This window comes from Ictidomys tridecemlineatus, unplaced genomic scaffold (genome assembly GCF_052094955.1).
Source record: "Ictidomys tridecemlineatus isolate mIctTri1 unplaced genomic scaffold, mIctTri1.hap1 Scaffold_63, whole genome shotgun sequence".
Classification (NCBI taxonomy): domain Eukaryota; kingdom Metazoa; phylum Chordata; class Mammalia; order Rodentia; family Sciuridae; genus Ictidomys; species Ictidomys tridecemlineatus.
In genome coordinates, this window is record NW_027524348.1 from 885,550 (window position 1) to 905,171 (window position 19,622).

The window sequence follows — 19,622 nt, forward strand, 5'->3', positions numbered from 1 at the left end:
CAGAGGGAAAATTTTCTTTTTAAAAAAATTGAAATATTTTCTTGCACCTTATCAAATCATAATGGAATGAAATTGTTAACACACAGCAAGAAAAACTATAGAAATTATACAACACACAGAAAGAGAATAAACTTTGAATGAAGAGTGGTCACAGAAGAAAATAGGAGGGGCATCAGTTTCTCATCTGGTGGAAATTTTTAAATTCCTAGAATAAAATGAAAATGAAAACACAACGTTATCAGAATCTATGATTCAGGAAAAGAAGTTAATAGAGGAAAGTCTACAATGCACAGAGAAACCTCTAATAACCTAATGATGCATCTCAACGTCTCAGAGAAACAAGGTGGGAGGGAAAACACTCCAAAATCCATAGAAGGAAAGAAGTGATGAAGATCAGAGCAGAAATAAATTAAATAGAGGCCAAGAGAACAATACGAAAGATCAATGAATAAAAAAAGAGTTGATTCTATAAAAGATAAAAAAACTGAAAAATCCTTAGCAAAATAATGAAAGAAAAGAGAGAAAGGACCCAAATAAATAAAATTATTAGTGAAAAAGGAGAAATTACAACAAAGAAGTTGTAAAACAAATTACAGGGCTTCGGATGTGGCTCAAGTGGTAGCGCGCTAGCCTGGCATGCATGCGGCCCGGGTTCGATCCTCAGCACCACATACAAACAAAAATGTTGTGTCCGCCGAAAACTAAAAGATAAATATTAAAAAATTCTCTCTCTCTCTCTCTCTCTCTCTCTCTCTCAAAAAAAAAAAAACAAATTACAACATCACTGAAGTCAATACTGATTATTATGAATTATTATTTAAATTATGTTATTAAACTGGAAAATCTAGAAAGACAAATTTCTAAACACACATAACACTCAAAATTGAACCAGGAGAATATTTTAAAAATTAAAAAGATCAGCAACAAGCAATGAGATTGAAGTCTCTCAACAAAGAAAAGCCAAGGACCAGACAGATTTACTGCTGTATTTTATTAGACTTTTAAAGAAGAACTAATACCAACACTGCTCAAATATTACATATAAAAGGGAAGAAACCCTTCCAAACTCATTCCACAATGCCAAACTTATTCTACAAGGTAGTGTTAACCTGCTACTGAAACCTCATAAGCACACAACTAAAAAAGAAAATTATAAACTAACATCCTTGATAAACACAGATGAAAATATGCTAGCTAAAATCACTTGCAAATAGAATTCAGTAACACATTAAAAAGGTCATACACCATGATCAATTTGGCTTTATTTCAGGAATTCAAGTATTTAATATATAACATATATATTATATATACATGTATATATAACACATATATATACAACATATATAAATCAATAAACATAATACAGAACATAAAGAGAATAAAATAAACAAACAGAATCAAGGATAAAATCTGCATAATTGTCTCAATGGATGCAACAAAAACCGCTGATAAAATTCAACATCCCTTCATGACAAAAGGCCCTGAAAAAATTAGGTACAGAAAGATCATACTTTAACATAAAAGGCTATATTGACAAACCCATAACTGACATCATATGAAATGGGGAAAAACTGAAAGCATTTCCTATAAAATCAGGACCAAAAAAATAAAGGGTGTTCACTCTCATACTTTAATTCAATATAGTAATTAAGATTTTAGTAAAATAAATCAAATAAAAGACAAAAATAAAAGAAATACAAATAGGAAAAAGAGGAAGCCAAATTATGTTTGCATAATATAATTCTAAGAATATCCCAAAAACTAAACCCAAAGACTTTCAATTTATAAAAATATTCAGCAAAGTATTAAGATAGAAAATCAACTTGGGGCTGGGATCATGGCTCAATGGTAGAGTGCTTGCCTCACATGTGTGAGGTACTGGGTTCTATTCTCAGCACCATATATAAGTAAATGAATAAAATAAAGGTCCATCAACAACTAAAAAAAATTTTTTTTAAAAAGGAAATCAACTTACAAAAGTCAGTACCTGTTCTATAAACAATAATGAACTCACTGAGGAAAAAAATCAGGAAAACAATCCCATTTACAATACCCTCACAAAGGAAAAAAAAATGAGGCTAACCCTAGATGATGAAAATACCTGTGCATAGGGACTGGGAGAATTAAATACTGTTAAAATAGTCATTACTAAATGCAATCTAAAGATTCAGTGCAATTTTCACCAAAATGTCAACAACATTCTTCACAGAACTAGAAAAAAGCAAGCCTAAACTTCATTTGGAAATACAAAAAATGCTGAATAGCCAAAGCAATACATAGCAAAGTGAGCAATGCTGGATGCATCATAATATTAGATTTCAAAATATACTATATAGCCACAGTAACAAAAACAGTGTAATCTTGGAGGAAAAAAAAATGGCATACAAACCCAAAAAACCAAAGGTTAAATGTTTTCTCTGATAAGTAGATGCTGATCAATATAAGGGGGAGTGTGTGGGGAAGTATGAAGAAACTTCAGATTGTGTAGAAGGGAGTTGGAGGAGGGGTTGTGGAGATGAAGGATGGTGGAACTAGATTAACCTACAAACGTGTATTAGTACATTACCAGCGTAACTCTGCACCACGTACAGCCAGAGGAAGGAGACATTGTGCTCCATTTGTGTACAATGTGTTAAAATCCATTCTACTATCATGTACAACTAATTAGAACAAAGTAAAAAAAAAATTTAAAAAGATTATACTCTCCCTGAGGATTAAAAAAATAAAACAACTGCTATAAACAAGTGGAACAAAATAAAGGACCTGGAAATAAACCCACACCTCTCCATCCATCTAATTCTTGACATAGTGCCAAAACACATGTTGGAGGGGTAGAAAAAGCATCTTCAATTAATGGTGTCTGGAAAACTGGGTATCTACATGCAGAAGACTAAAATTGGATACTCATCTCTCCCAGTAACAAACTTTTAGCACCAAAACCACAAATAACCCAAATCAATAAATGGGCAAGAGAACTGAACAGACACTTCTCAAAATAAGAAATATAAATTGTCAACAAACAAATGACTAGCACCAAAATCAAGTCAAAATGGATCAAAACTTTTAATGTAAAACATGGAAGTTTAAAGGGGGAAACACTTTTATGATACTGGCCCAGGAAATGACCTCCAATAGTTTGGGAAATAAAAGCAAGAATTGACAAGTGGAATCGCATCAAATTAAAAAGCTCCTGCGAGAGGAAGGAAAACAATCAACAGAGTAAAAAGACAACCATACAATGGGAGAAAATCTTTGACAGTTACTCATCTAACAGATGATTAGTATTCAGAATAAAGAATCCAAAAATAAATTAACAAAAGTAATCTAATCAATAAACCATAAGTGATCTATAGACACTTGCCAAATACAAGTGAACAGTAAATATATGAAAAAATGCTCAGTACTGTTAGTCAACAAGCAAATATAAGATAAAACTGCACTGCAATTACATCTCCCCAATCTCCCAGTCCTTGGGTCAGAATGGACATGATAAATAAAGTAACAAATGTTGGTGAGAATGTAAAGAGAATCCTTAGACACTGTTGGTAGGCATGTATGTACAGTCATTATGGAAAACAGTACTGATATTCCTCAAAAAATGAAAAGTAGAATTAGAATATGATCCAGCTATAATACTCCTTTGTACATACCTGAAGAAAATAAAATCAGCCTACAGATGATAGCATATATACCCATGGTTATTGTGGCAATATTCATAATAGCCAAGATGTTGAGTCAGCCTAGGTGCTAATCAACAGATGAATGATTTTTTTTAAAATATGGTCTATATACACAATGGAGATTCATTCAGTCAAAAAAGAATGAAATGATATTATTTGCAGGAAAATGTATGAAAGTGGAGAACAATCATCTTAAGCAAAATAAGGCAGACCCAAATAAAAGTACAAGTACTCTTTTATATGAGAAAACTAATTTTTTAGAAAGTAGACCCTGAAGTAGAAAGGAGCTATAGAGAAGGAGAATGAGACAAGGAGGAGGGAAAGAAACAGGAGAGCAAGACAAGGTAGTAGGGCTGGTGGATGATATGATTTAAGCATGATATACACATGTATGAAAATGTCATATTGAAACCCATTAATTGGCACAATTAATATACATTATTATTTTTCAAAAAAAGAATACATAAAGTAAGTAACTTCAAAAATATCTTACAAAAATTTTTAGAATCAAAGTCATGGCAAAAACAATCTGGAACCATATGGAAATGAAGTTGAAGGATCTTGAACCCAAACTAATGAACTCTTTTTAGTTTTCAACTATTTGAATTTGCCTTTCCATGACTGCTTTCAAAAATAGTGCAAAAAGTTTTCATCAGTCACTTTTGTGAGTAAGCAGAAATCTTATTCTATAGCCAGTCTAAATCGGAAAAACAAATGGAATTCTTTAATTCAGTATAACAATTAATTAGTATTTCTGCATTAATCTAAAAATACATGTAATAATGTCAGTAGATTTTTATCCTGAGATTGAGTATAATTTAGGTGCACGGTTTATGTAGTGTACCCCTAGAAATGAAAAAAACCACAGTTTATAAAATGTATTTGCTGCTAATTTTTATTAAGATACAGTATAGTGGCACATGCCTAAAATCCAAGAAACTCAGAGGTTGAGGCAAGAAGATCTCAATTTGAGGCCAGCCACAGTAAATTAGCCAGACGCCTCAAAATAGAAAATGAAAGGGTTGGGAATGTTGCTTAGTGGAAAAGTGTTTCCAGGTTCATTCTTTAGTACCCCAGTCCCCAAAGAGATACATAGTGAACATTTTGTTGTTTTTCCATTCATTTCTCCCTGGACTTTGAAAAACAAGGCACTAATTCACTTCAGAGTCCCAAAACCTATATAAAAATATATCATTTTCTCAAGAGTTTTTACCTTTCAGAATTATTCAAATACACATTAATATATTTTAAACATTCTGACCATTTTAAATTTAATACCTTTGGTAGTCAACCTCCAAGATGATTTCCTAGCCAATAAACCCCAACTTTTGTTATTCAGGGCCTAATGCACTCCTATTAACAATGGGCTGAATTTAGTAAACCTTATCTAACAAATAGAATAAGGAGGCAGTGACTGTGTGTAACTTGGAAACCAGATCATAGAAGTAGCCTGGTATCACTCCTTTTGTTTTTTTACAGTTCTTGGGGAAGTCACAATATAAATATACTCAGGGCAGTATGCAGAGGCAAATGACATGTAAATAAGTGTAGAGTGTCCTCCTATACTAGACAAGAATTAAGTAACAGCAGCCCTGGCCTACAACTTTTTAAGAGAAATGGTAGGGCAGATTCCCCCTACCTAAGCTGCTCACAAATTCTGGAATCACAGAAACAGAGATAATAAAGGATTAGTTTTATGTTTTAAATTATTCCACATTTTATTTTACTTTAATTTTTTTGGTACTGAGGAATAACCAGGGTACTTTGTCAATGAGTTACATCCCCACCCCTTTTTATTTTCAATTTTGACACAGAGTCTCACCAATCAATCCTTTTGCCCCAGCCTCTTGAGTCCTTGGGATTACATGTGTGTGCCACCACATCTGGCTCATTAATGCTATTTAAAAAGTACTGTGGTTGTCTGTTAAACAGAACAACTATTAGAGACTTCTCAGAAGTTTCAATATTAATTTCCAGAGAAATCCATATTTTAAAGAATTATAAATTTTCTTTTAAATACTAAAAGGTAAGGGGTTATAGTAACACCATAATAGCAAGGATATTTTCATGAATGGCTCAGGAATTATACTCCTAGGAATTTAGTATTCAGAAATGCAAACACACTGATGAAAAGAAAAGACTTGTAAATGAAAAGGCATTGCAAATTTATACAAATTAAGTCTCTTCCATCACAGAAAATATATGTATAGAGATCCAATAGAAGAATTAAGTTATGGGGTACTACTACTAAGCAATAAAAAGAAATTAATGCCCAAAGTCATTAATCTACACACTTAAAATGTGTAAATTTTAATGTCTTGGTAAACTGTTTTTTTTTAATTCTAAGAAAAAGGACAGTGCTAATTTTATGATTTCAGTAATAACTATAAATGTCACTGTTAAGATAATTCAATTGTAAATAATGCTTAACTCTTATTTTCATGACTACTATGGCAGTCATCACATATAGTTTTAACTATATTTTGAATAAACTAGTTATATCTGTTCATAAAGGGAGGACTATCTTCCTCCATTAATTTGTGTAATAAAACAAGAAGGAACAAAATGCTAACTAGTACTGAAAGCACTATGAAAAGACAACCTCAAGCTTAACACCTTTGAAGGTGATTGATGACTCATAAAATAAAAACATAACTTTGAAAAGAAACAAAAACTGAATACTGAATTTTTTGTTTAAGAGGAAAATCCTTGTGCTGCTACAATGACTATTCCAAAAATAAGTCTATTTACTTACTTTCAAACTATTCATTCTTTTCCAGCTGGATCCTGTGACTCTACTAAAACTGTTTGCTAATGCCAGTCATCTCTTAGTTGATATACCAAATAGTCCTGCTTTCATAGTAGTACTCTTTTCTATTTAAAGCATTTGTTCATTATATTGATTTTTATAGCATCATACTCTTCCACTGTATTCTGTGAACATCTGTAAAAGAAATGTATGGCAGAGACCACCACTTACTAATCTTTTCATTCCTTCAGTTATTTGAAAAACAGCTATCATCTTTTACTCTTCTCTCTTAATATTAAGCTCTCTTTGAGAAGGTTCAAAAAAAAAAAAAACAAGTGCTGTGATTCAGGACTAGTACTCAAAGAGCTAATCTCACTTGACTAAACATTTTTGGCCTCAAAGGTACACATTTTCTAATAGAAGTTTATCATAAGATTATGGATAAAGACAAAGATGTGAAATTATATACATTCACAGAAATAAATATTTGAAAATAAGGAGTGGGAAAGAGCATCATCTTCCATTCTCTTAAACACTAACAAGCTATCTATGAGAATGCTGAAAAAATAAATTACCAACATACATAATTTACATAAAAACAAAAAAGGCTGTTTGAACAGGCAGTCTTGACAAGATAATATTTCCAATAAGATAGAGAATTGTGAAATTGCCATTTCTAACAAATAATCCCAGAATTAGAAGTAATAATAGAAAGATACTATCAAATACTTAAGAATTTAAATTTTGTTAAACTGCTGTGTAAAAAGCATAACTTGGTAAAACCTCTGTGGTATGCAATTTTAGAAATGTCTATCAAAATTTCAAAATTTACATACTCTTTGATCCTGAGATTATATTTATGGCAAAGCATCCATAAATGTGCAAAATAAAGAATGTAAAAGGTTATTCCTTGAGTATTATTTGTAATAGAAAAAAAAGAATAAAAAACTCAAATGTCCATAAATATCAAATTAAATAAAAGAAGTAGTAATAGAAAAAATAACGATGGTGGTGGTAGCAGCAACTTGGGGCTTACTCACTCCTAAGAAGCACTTCATCTTAACACATTTAACCTTTACAACAATCCTATGAAGAATTGCTATTATTTTTCCAGTTTTACAGATCATAAAACTCAGGCATGTAAAAGTTTAGTAACTTGCAAGAGTTATTTGTCAGTAGCTCATCTGTTGTCTCTGTGCAGACAGACTAGCTATAACTAACCACTATTCTTTATTGACTGTGAAACGCAATGGAATCCAAGGAGCTGTCAAAATACAATCAAGTTTGACTATTCTAGAAAGATCTGTAGGATACAAGTCACACACATTAAAGGAGTGATATTGATACATGTCTGTGCACCATTAAAAATTTTCTGAAAGATACACAAGTATCTGCCAAAACTGGTTGCTGGAAACAACAAAGTGTAGTTGAGGCTCAGGGATGAAGGACAACATCCCACTGCATATCCTTTGCATTTAAAAAAAATGAACTATGCGAACATATTACTCAAACAAATTAATGCATAAAGCCATTTCAAAGAAATGTTAAAAACAAATCTGACTATCAGACAGTTCTTAAACCTTGATTAAGGGTGCTAGGTGCAGTGGTGCATACCTATAACGCCAGCTCAGAAGGCTGAAGCAGGAGGATCAAAAATTTGAAATTTGAAGTCAGTCTCAGCAACTTAGTGAGCACCTAAGCAACTGAGAGAGATCTTGTCTCAAAAAATCAAAAGGCTAGGGATATTGCTTAGTGACAAAGCATCCTTGGATTCAATCCCCACTTTCAAAGGGGAAAAACAAAAACCTTGCATATGGGGCATTTTTGTAGTCACTATCAACATGCCCTCATTAGTGGGCAGGGGTAAGAATGTTTAAAACAAGTTTGCCAGAAATGCAGAATTGTGCGTTTACTTACATGGTATCACAGGACACAAAAGATAAAATTGAAAGCAATATGAAAATAGGGCTGGAAAACATTGGCTTGCATAATTATCGATTATGGACAATTAAAAGAGACTGCAATTATGGGTATAGTAAACACAACATAGAGCAGAATCCTCAAGAGTGGTTTAGAATCTTTGGAATGACTCAAAGTAGGGTTTAATTCTTTCTTCCACCAGTTACTAAGACATATTACAATGGAAAAGTTTATTGATCTCCAGAATTTACAAATTTCTAATCTTTATTTTTATTTCATTTTAAATTTCTTGCTATTTATTCTAAACAAGAATCTCTGCACTCAGTCATGTGTTCAGTGTGTGGTGCTGGTGGTGGGGGATCCATCCCAGGGCCTCTTGAATGAAAGGCTGGCAATCTACCACTAAGTTACATCCTCAACTTGACATTTTAAGTGGTGATGGTACCACTGCACAGCAGAGGTGCTACTGTAATTCCTAATGCCTAGAATAGTACTTAACATACAGGAGGAATTAAAAAAAATATTTGTTAAAGAAACAAGAATAAGACAATTAAATGAGATAATAAATATAAAGTATCTTACATTATGCCTACAGCACATAAGGTTTTCAGTTAGTATTAGGTTCCCCTCCTTTGGTCACTCATTTTTACCTTTGATCTTAGCCAAAAGGTCCAGAAACAAGAGGCTATTTATTTTTTGATAAATTATTCTGTCAATTATGGAATCAAGCTAAAAGCTCTAGTTTCTAACTAGAGCTCTACTAGAAGCCAAATTTCTATATATGAACTTTCCCAGGTTAATACTGTTTGGAGAATGAGACCTAGTTCTTTCTCTATTTTCCTATTTCTTCATACTTATTTATTTATAAATCCTGAAACAGGCAAAGTTATTTCCAACAGTTTTTCTACCATCCAGACCTATAGCTTCCAGAATAGAGACCAGGTCCAACAATAACTACCCTTGTCCAAACACTTATTATCTATCACAGGGATAAGTTAAGTTAATGAAGAAGTAATTTTCAAGCCAAGAAGGAACCAGCAAAATGCACCCCCATGTCCCAACAAAAATGAACTACATGGTGCAGAAAACTGTCTTACCCTATCCTCCTTACTCAATTTTATTCTCCCTTTCCCCTATTTTGCAATGTTAGTCTGAAGTAAAAATAGGTACAGGTAGAAGTAGAAGCTGCAGAACATAACTCAGCAGCAAAACTACTTGTTCAAAATATCAAAATATAACAACCTCTTAGGTTTATGGCTTTTATGATATAACAAATTTACCAAAACCTGGGTATGGTTGAAATATGCTAACACTGCCTAGCACAAAAAGTCTTGTGAATAGTAGATACATTTCAAATAACCATTCCATGTATGAATCAACTTTTTATTTTAAAGCTTTAAATACAGAATTTTCATAAGTGAAATCTAATGTAGTATGTTACCAAAGATAACCTAAGAATATGAGAAGACATCTCCTCTTTTTTCAGCCTCCTTTTTTGTTTCATTTTTACTTTACTTCATCTTGTAAAAAAACAGATTATAATTTAAAATAAGATGCAGAAATATTGTAAATAAATATGGATGAATTGCCAGAGTAAATCTTGGTTAGGAAATGATAAGGGCCAAGACTACTAAAATTTAGGATTCACTAAAAGAAACAAATGCTTACAAAAAATGCAGGACTTTAGTGATCTAGTAATTCAGTGTCTATATAAATCTTTCTTAAGATCTGAGAATGAGCTGGGGGAATGTTAGAGAAAAGGAATACACTTTGACTACCTTCCAATGAGCATTTCAATTATAAATATCTTGAGATACATGTAATCTGTCTGGGTAGTACATGAAAAAATTGGGGGATTATCTCACAAATTATTATACAAAGAATATTTTTGAAAACTTGCAAATTCATTAGAATGCCTTAAAAACAGAGAGCGTTGTGATTATATCTACAGTGATAAGCCTGTCTCTAGATGGCAGCCTGCACTTTGTATCAATCCCTGGAAAACAAACAAATATATTCTCCCTTTGTAAAAGATAAGCAAAACATAAAACTAAACACTCAAAAAAGATAAATCACATATTAGCACATAGTATGTATTTACTAGTCTTTCAAGACTGATAGGGTCATTCCGTCCACACCAAGAACAGATAACTTTAGTAAATATAAGGATATCAAATTTTGGAATGTGGTTTACCCACACTAACATAGTTCATGGCCAAAACAGAACATTGTCCTAGATCTATTCCTTTCAAAGATACTCGAAGATTCACCAAACCTTCAACCTGCATTATTAAATATCCTCATCTTCAAAACTAATGCTATTCATATAGGACAAGAATCAGAAGAAATGATAGTGAGGAAAAGAAAATATTTTTAAAATGTCTGCTATCTCAGCTCTATTACTAATACTATTCTGATTAAAGACAGCAGGGCACATTGATTCCTAAGTACCTATTTTAGAGAAAGCTCCAAATTTGGGGACCTTTCTTAAAATTCTTAAAAGAATTTGACAATTCAGAAAGATAATAAATAGGCATAAAAGGAAAGTATTAACTCAAGAATTTTAGTTGTACAAAACTGACAGCAGAAATAAAATGGCCACAGCTTGTAGAGAAGGCTAATATCATTCATAACATGGTATGGAAACATAAAGTCAGGAAAACAAAGAAAAGGCTGAACTTTTCCTTCTAATAAATGAAATCATGAGTAAAATGATATGAGATAAATTGAGAGCCAAGTTTCATTTCTAAGCTGGAATAAAAAAGACACAGACAAAAACTTGCCTATAATGCTACAGAGAATAAATTAATTAAAAAAAACAAATGTCTATTTATGAAGTATCCTGTTTATTAAATAATACTGTATATTTGACTTGTTACACAATTTAAGATGTAAATATTTGAGATTAAGATATTTTGATAGTGCCCCCCTCATCCCCAATTGCAAACAGATAACCGAGTACTATTCCTTCAACCTGTGCTTCAAAGCTCTTGTCAACAGGGCTGAAGTTGTAGCTCAGTGGGAGAGTGCTTGCCTAGCAGAAGTGAGGCACTGGGTTCGAACCTCAGCAACACATAAACAAATAAACAAACAAACATACATACATATATACATAAATGTATTGTGTTCATCTATATATTAAAAAAAATTAAAAAGTTCTATGAACAGAGGTCCCAAATTACATCAAGTATACTTCTTAGAAGCTTCTCACACAATTTTTTTCATGTGGCGCTAAAATTTTCTTAACTCATCTTTTACCTAGAATACCTTATTGTACTTTGTCCAACATTTATGTATGTGATTAATGAGAAAAACATTAACTGGATGCATTTGTTAATATTTTAGTCTCAGGGAATTTTCTTTCAACCACCAAATTTTCATAATATATTTTTTTAAAAAATATACTTCCTATTTTATAATAGTTTTAAGTTGAAAGAAAAGTGACAGAGTACAGAGTTCTCATATACATCAATCACATCCAGGTGCCCTTTCTGCTATTATCTAACATCATTATGGTATATTTGTCACAAATAATGAGCCAATATTGATAAAGCTAATAACAACTAAAATTTATACTTTATTTGTATTTCCTTGGTTTTTACCTAATTTCAATTTTTCTGTTCTAGGATCCCATCCAAAATATCACAAAAGGTGATACTTTTGAAGTCTACCTATACTGTATAAGCTCCTATACATTGTGATATTTTCTCAGACTTGAAAACATTTATTTTTATTGAAAAATCAAACAAAATTTTAAGTGTGCAAAACAATAGGGTTAACCATAGGCATAAAGTTGTACACCAGATCCTTAAAATTTACTCATTTTGTATTCTTGAACGTTTATATGCATTGTTAAGCAACCAACTACCCATTTTCTCTTTATCTCTGTCCTTGATAAACATCATTCTGCTCTCTGCTTCTATGAGATACATAACTCATATAACTGGAATTGTGCAATATTTGTCCTTCTATATTATTTCACTTGGCATAATGTCATCCACTGCCATTCATGCTGTTACATATTGCAGAATTTCCTTCTTTTTTAAGGCTTAGTATTATTCCATGGTTTACATTTACCCATTCATCCTTGAACGGACACTTGCTACTATATATACCCTAGTTATAGTGAATAATATTGCAATGAACCTGGGGATATAGATATCAAGGTATTGATTTCATTTTTAACTTTTAAAGTAATTTCTATTCTATTTTCCATTTTTACTCCCATCGATATGTAGAGTTCTAATATCTCCATATCCTTGCCAATACATGTCTTTCATTTTTTTTTTAAATTTTTTGTGGAACTGGGGATGGAACCCAGAAGCCCGCTATCACTAAATTACACCCCAGATTATTTTATTTTTTGAGACAGGATCTCACTAAGTTGCCAAAACTGATCTCAAGTTTGCAATATTCCAGTCTCAGTTTTCCAAGTAGCTGGGATCACAAGTGTGTGGTTGGCTGTCTTTAGTTTTATTTGTTTACTAGTAAGATTCAGCAACAGATGTGAGGATGATATTTTATTGTGGTTTTGATTTACATTCCCTAATCACTAGTGATGAAAAGCATCTTTTCATATTTCTATGAAAAGCATTTGTGTGGTCTTTAAAGAAATTATTATTTGAGTCCATTACCCATTTTGTAATTAGGTTATTGGTTTTTCTGTTATTATGATAAAGGAGTCCCTTACATACTTTGGAATATCAGCCCAGAATGATATATGGTTTCCAAATATTAGCTTCCATCGGATAGGCTCCCTTTTCACTCTGTTGATTGTTGCCTTTTCTATATAAGCTTTTGAGTTTATATTTCACTGCTAAGAATGATGTCATGAAGATTTCCCTGTTTTCCTATAGTTTTAGTCTTGTGTCCTATATGTAAGCATTTAATTTTTTTTAGTGAATTTTTATATATGATGTAAGATTAAGGTTCCAATTTCATTTGTTTGCTTATAGATAATTTTCGCAACACCATGTCGTTTCCCCACTGTGCATCCTTGACACTTGTTGAAGATTACATCACCACCTATGGGTGGATTTATTTCTGAGCTATTCTGTCCTTTATGCCAATGCTATTCTGACTTACTTAGTGTGATTTTGTATTTTATTGTTGTTTGGATAGGAGGTGTGAAAACTGAATCCAAAGTTTCATGGCAGGATGTACTCTACAATTAAGTTAAACCTTTAGCTCTTGTAATAATATTACGAAATTGGGAAGGGTGGTGCCTACAGATTTGTTCTTCTTTCTCAAGATTAATTTGAATAATCAACATCTTTTATGATTCCATTACTTGTTTTTTCCATTTCTGTAAAATAAAAAAAAATTACATTGGGATTTTGATAGGATTTGCATCAAATCTGTAGATCACTTTGGGAACCATAGAGATTTCAACAATATTAAGTCTTCTAATCCATAAATATAGAATATATTTATGTTTTCTCCAATACATAAATACAGGATACCTTTACATTTTGTTTGTGTTGTCTTGAATTTCTCTCATCAATGTTTTACAATTTCAGTGAATAAGTCTTTTACTTTCTGGGTTTACTGCTATATACTTTATTCTTTTTCATGCTACTGCAAATGGAACTGCTTTCCTAACTTCCTGTTAGCATATAGAAAGACAACTAATTCCTACATGTTGATTTTGTATCTGGCTACTTTGGCAATCTAATTTATCAACTCTCTAACAGTTTTCTGCACAGTCATTTTAATTTTTTTATATATTTATGATATTTTTTGGTGGTGCTGGGGATTGAACCAAGGCTGAGCTATATTCCCACCCCATTATAGTTTTCTATACATAAACTCATGTCATTTTCAATCAGGAACAATTTTACTTCCTCTTTTCTGACATAGATGCCTTTTATTTCTTTTTTCTTGCCTAACTGCTCTGGAAAGGTTTTCCAGTACTATGTAGAAGTATGGAATGGTGAGCATTCCCAACTTATTCTTGATTTTAAAGAACACACACTTAGTTTCTCATTATTGAGTATAATGTGAGCTGTGAGCTTTTTCTATATGGCTAATTACTTTGAAGTAATTTATTTCTATTCCTGGTTTATTTTGTTTTCTTTAATGTGACTGCTGTTGAATTTTTTCATTTTCCCTTCAAATACTGAGATGATGTAATTTCAATCTTTTTTTCGATTACTGGAGTGTGTGCCACATAATTTTTATACGCTAAATCATCTTTGTATCTCATGGATAAATTCTACATGACTGTGATGGTATGACTGCATTAATATGCTGCTAAAGTTGGTCTGTTAGTCTTTTGTTGAGAATTACTTTGCACAGTGATCAGAGATACTGGCCTGTAGGTTTTTTTTCCCCCTGATATCTTTGTCTGGCTTTGATATCAGGTTAATATTGCCCTCATAAAAATCAGTTTGGAAGTGTTTCAGCTTTTTCAAATCTTTGGAGGAGATTGAGAAAAAGAATTGGTATTAATTATTCTTTAAATACTTGGTGGACATCATCAGTGCAGCCATTTGGTGCTGGACTTTTTTTTCTTTATTACTGAATTAATTTAGGTCTGTTCAGATTTTCTTTCTTCATAACTCAGTTTTGTTAGATGGCACAGTTTGAGAAATTTATTCATTATTCTACGATATCCAATTCTTTGGAGAATTGGGTGTATGATTATTTATAGTAGTCTCTTATGATTGTTTCTGTTTCTGAGGTATCCATTTTAATGTCTCTTCTTTCATTTATGATTTTACTTCAGACTTGTTTTTTGATGATACAAAAGTTTTAAAAATAAGAGGTTATGCATTTTATTCAATATCCTCTAACTTGTTTTCTTTGATGTTTTACTCATTGTTAGATAGGGTTTATGTTCTATTTGTTTTGTTGCTGTTGCAGTTTGGTAGAGTGGATGACCAAAAGGAAAAATTGTGGTGTTTATCATATCAAATCAAAGATCACCATAACTAAACAGTTCTGATTATTAATTTTAATTAATCTTAATCATGCAGGTGAGGTGATGTTTGTCAATTTTCTTTACTATATAGTGACGCTTCTCCCTTTCTTCCTTATTGTGTTCCTTAAAAAGATACTATGGACAGCCATACTTAAGGGGTGGGGAGTTATGTTGCATTTCCTCAAAGTTTATATAGATATCTACATTAATTGCAACTGATGCTTTCAAGTAGTCCCAAGAAAATCTAAATCCATGAATGGAATTACAAAAAAGATAAACATGCAAATGACGCCACAAACTGCGGAAGTTTCAAAATCATTCATTTCCCTAAAAACCAAAAAATTTTAAAAAGTTCAATGCTATGACTTACTGTTTACATACTCTCCCAATCACCCAAAGGAAGAAACTACTTTAAATGGATAAATATAAGTTCTGATTATGATAACAATATTATTCATATAAATCTTATGCCAAAAAAGCTAAGAGAAAGACATATACGCTCCCCCCAAAAAGACACATTTTGAAAGGCACGTGGAAATTTATGAAGCATTAGGAAACTATTAGGTTAAAAATAATTACAGCACAAATTCAAAATATGAAAAAAATATGAAAATCACTTTTTCTCTGATGACTCTTGTTCTGTCTGCATTCTTGATAGGAGTTCTGATGGAAAGAATCAAAGTGAAATAACTCATACAGTGAGACATTAAAGGATTATGTTCTCAGGTACAGGCTAAATAACTAGTAAATGTAACATCTCATTTTGGAGAACAGTGTTTTTTGATAACACATAAAAGGAGAAAAACATTTTATCTGAGAATTTACAGTAAAAAACTGATGGTTCAACAAATATCCTAAATTCATATATTATGATTCAGAAAACCCCAAACTCCATTTAACTGCAAATGCCCCTAGTTGGTAGTATTGTGGAGCAATACCCTTCTTATGGAAATAAACCTACATCTTAGGTTTCAAATAAATGAGAGGGAAAAACAAAACAAAACAAATGTTGAAATAAAAAGTAATGAAAATATACCAAGAAAATAAACTGTTAACACACAAAACAACAGGCAAAAGCAAGATTGTAGGAACAGGCTCTCGAAGGCTTAAAATATTATAACTATCAGATACAAACTGTAAAAGAATGTTTAAAAGGAAAATACAAGATTGAGTACCTGGGGGCTGAGACTGTGTAGAGCACTTGCCTAGCATGTGTGAGGCACTGGGTTCAATTCTTAGCACCACATGTAAATAAATGAATTAAGAAAAAGGTCCATCAACAATTAAATACATATTTTTTAAAAAAGAAAGGACAAGGATGGGCTGGGGATGTGACTCAAGCGGTAGCACACTAGCCTGGCATGCATGCGGCCCGGGTTCAATCCTAAGCACCACATACAAACAAAAATGTTGTGTCCGCCAAAAACTAAAAACTAAATATTAAAAATTCTCTCCCTTTCTCTCTCTCTCTCTCTTAAAAAAAAAAAGAAAGGACAAGGAAATATCTCCTCTTTAATTAAAAAAATTGAATATCTGCAAAGAGAATTTCCATGGAATTCCAAGGAACCAAACAGCTATAATTTATAGAAACAGACAATATATCAATTGTAATAAGAAAGCTTAAGAGATTGGCAAAGGTGAAAAGAAAATAAGTAAACTGGAGGATGCAGGGTATGGATATTAAGAAAGTAGCACAGAAATTTGAAAATATGCAAAGGTACATAGAAGATTACATGCAAAGTTTAAACAAAATTCCTGAGGAGAACTTAAAATGTGAAAAGGTATATTTAAATTGAAAATAATCAAGACATTTTGGAACTGCTGAAACACATCGATCCAAAGAACTATATTCAAGAATTAGAAATCAGCATAGAGAAAGTCAAAAGAGTAGAAACAAAGAGAAAACCCTCAAGTTTAGGAAAAGTAAATATTGAAAAATCGAAAAAATGTTTATTTTGAATTCTCGTAAACAATACAAGGCACAATGTCCTCAATATGCTGAATACTGCCGCCAATATTATAAGTGTACATATATACACATGTACATTTTAAGAAAAACACCATAACAAATAAAATTTCAGAAGAAGTTCTATAGAGCCAGTCACTAGTAGAACCTCAAAAGAATTTCTAAATTCTTTTCTTTGGACAGAAGTGATCTCAGATACATCTATCATATGTATCTACTATAAAACATATCACTACAATTAACAATACTAGATTATATATTTAAAAATCTGGTAAGATGATAGATCTCATGTTAAGACTTTTCAATCAGAATTTAAAGAACACAATTCAGTTTTATGTACATAAGAAGCATCTAGAAGGGAAGGGTACATGAATAACAAAAGAACAAGAACAGAAATGTTGGGCCAGAATGGAAGGAGGCAGGTGGAATGTGATGGACATCATTATCCAAAGTACATGTATGAAGACATGAGTTGGTGTGAACATACTTTATATACAGAGATATGAAAAATTGTGGTATATATGTATAATAAGAATTGTGATGCATTCCACTGTCATGTATTTAAAAAATAAAAGCAATTAAAAAAAAGATTGGGCCAGAAAAACAAGAAAAGTATTAGGCCTCATTAAAATTCAAATATAATCAAGGAGAAATGCATAAATCTAAAATCATGATGTCAAGTTTTAATACATGTGCAGTGCCTGTCAGAAGCAGTCAACAATAAATTGGGATTAAAAATATTTAAAGAAAAGTAATAAACTTAACAATGAACAACCTACAACTTAAAAAATGCATAATACACAGAGCTTTCATGGGCACATAAACATTTGCAAAAGTTGATGATATCTCTTAAAATAACTCTGTAATTCCAGCAACTCAACTCGGGAGGCTAAGACAGGAGAACCCCAATTTTAATGACAGCATTGGCAACACAGTGAGAATTGGCTCAAAATAAAAAAATTAAAAGGGCAGGAGATGTGGCTTAGTGGTAAAGTGCCCCTGGATTCAATACCCATAAAGAAAAAAACTACATAGACCATTTTCTCTAGGGTCAAATTAAAAAAAGGAAGGAAAGATGAAAGAAGGGAGGGAGGAGGAAAATCAATGCGCAACAGAGGTTAACCAGAAAACTTTTATGTTTGGAAATTTTAAAAAATGCTTTTAAATAGTTGAATACAAAATGTAACTGGAAATTAGAAATATTTTAAATTAAACAGGTGAACAGGGGACATGATAAGGAGCTATAAATATATCTAAAATATAAGGGAATATTATAAACAATGCCATAAAACATAGAGGTAAAGTGGAGAATTTCCCAGAAAAAAATGTGCCTTGTCAAATAAATAAAACACTTGAACGGTGCCAAATCAGTTAAAGAAAATAAAACAGTAGTTTAAAATCTCGCAACAACAGAAATTTCAGGCCCAAGTGCCATGAATTCTACAAAACATTCTGAAAAGAAATAAGTTGAATCCCATATACACTTCCTAAAGACAGAAAAAAATGATATTTTTACAATTCATTTTGTTAAGATAAGAAAGCCTTGATACTAAAAATGGAAAGAATAAAAAGGGAAAAGTACAGGTAATCTCATTGATAAAATATAGATATATCCTGGATTTGTGGTATATAACCACAATCTCAGGTACTTGGGAAGGCAAGGCAAAAGAATCAGAAGTTTGAGGCCAGCCTGGACAACTCAGGAGACCCTATCTAGATCCAGAATTTTAAAAAGTTTTTAAAAAGAGCCTGGAATGTAGCTCACTGGTAGTGTACTTGCCAAACAAGTATGAGGCCTTGATTTCAATCCCCAGTACCATAAACAAATGAACAAACAAAAAGGATACACATACTAAATCCCCCAAAATATATTAACAAATCAAACTTCATGATAAATTTAAAAATTTGATGGGGGAATGAGAAGAGAGCTGTAAAAAGGGGATTTTATGGTCAGTGAGACTATCCTATATGATACTGTAACAGTATATAGATTATCATGAATTTGTGAAAACTCAGAGTATTACATCACAGAGTAAACTCTAATGTAAACCATGGACTTCAGCTGATTATAATATATTGATATGATTTCATCAATTACCACAGTAATTGACAGATCTTAAAACAGGAAATGGAGGTAGAAGGAGGATAAATGAGAACTATCTATATTTTCTGCTTATTTTTTATATAAGCCTAAAACTGGTCTAAAAATTAAAGTCTTTTGACAAAAAAGGTTCTATTAATAATGAATGCTTTTAAATGGTCAAAATCCAAAAATAAATTTAATGACAGATGTACAACCCCCCCAAAAAAAACCTCTAACATAGTGAAAAAAAAAACTAAATAGAGAAATAAAATGACTGTGAATTATAAGATCTGATTTTATAA

The 19,622-nt window shown here is 31.8% G+C and overlaps 1 pseudogene across 1 annotated transcript in view; it reads right to left on the reverse strand.

Moving 5' to 3' along the window:
* The window catches only part of LOC144374244 (endothelin-converting enzyme 1-like), a 94,581-nt pseudogene extending 77,839 nt beyond the window's left edge, over positions 1-16,742 (reverse strand). The window contains exon 1 of the transcript XR_013433692.1: positions 16,447-16,742. The product of XR_013433692.1 is annotated as an endothelin-converting enzyme 1-like (transcript). The remainder of the gene's footprint in view (positions 1-16,446) is intronic.
* Between the last annotated feature and the right edge of the window lie 2,880 nt (positions 16,743-19,622).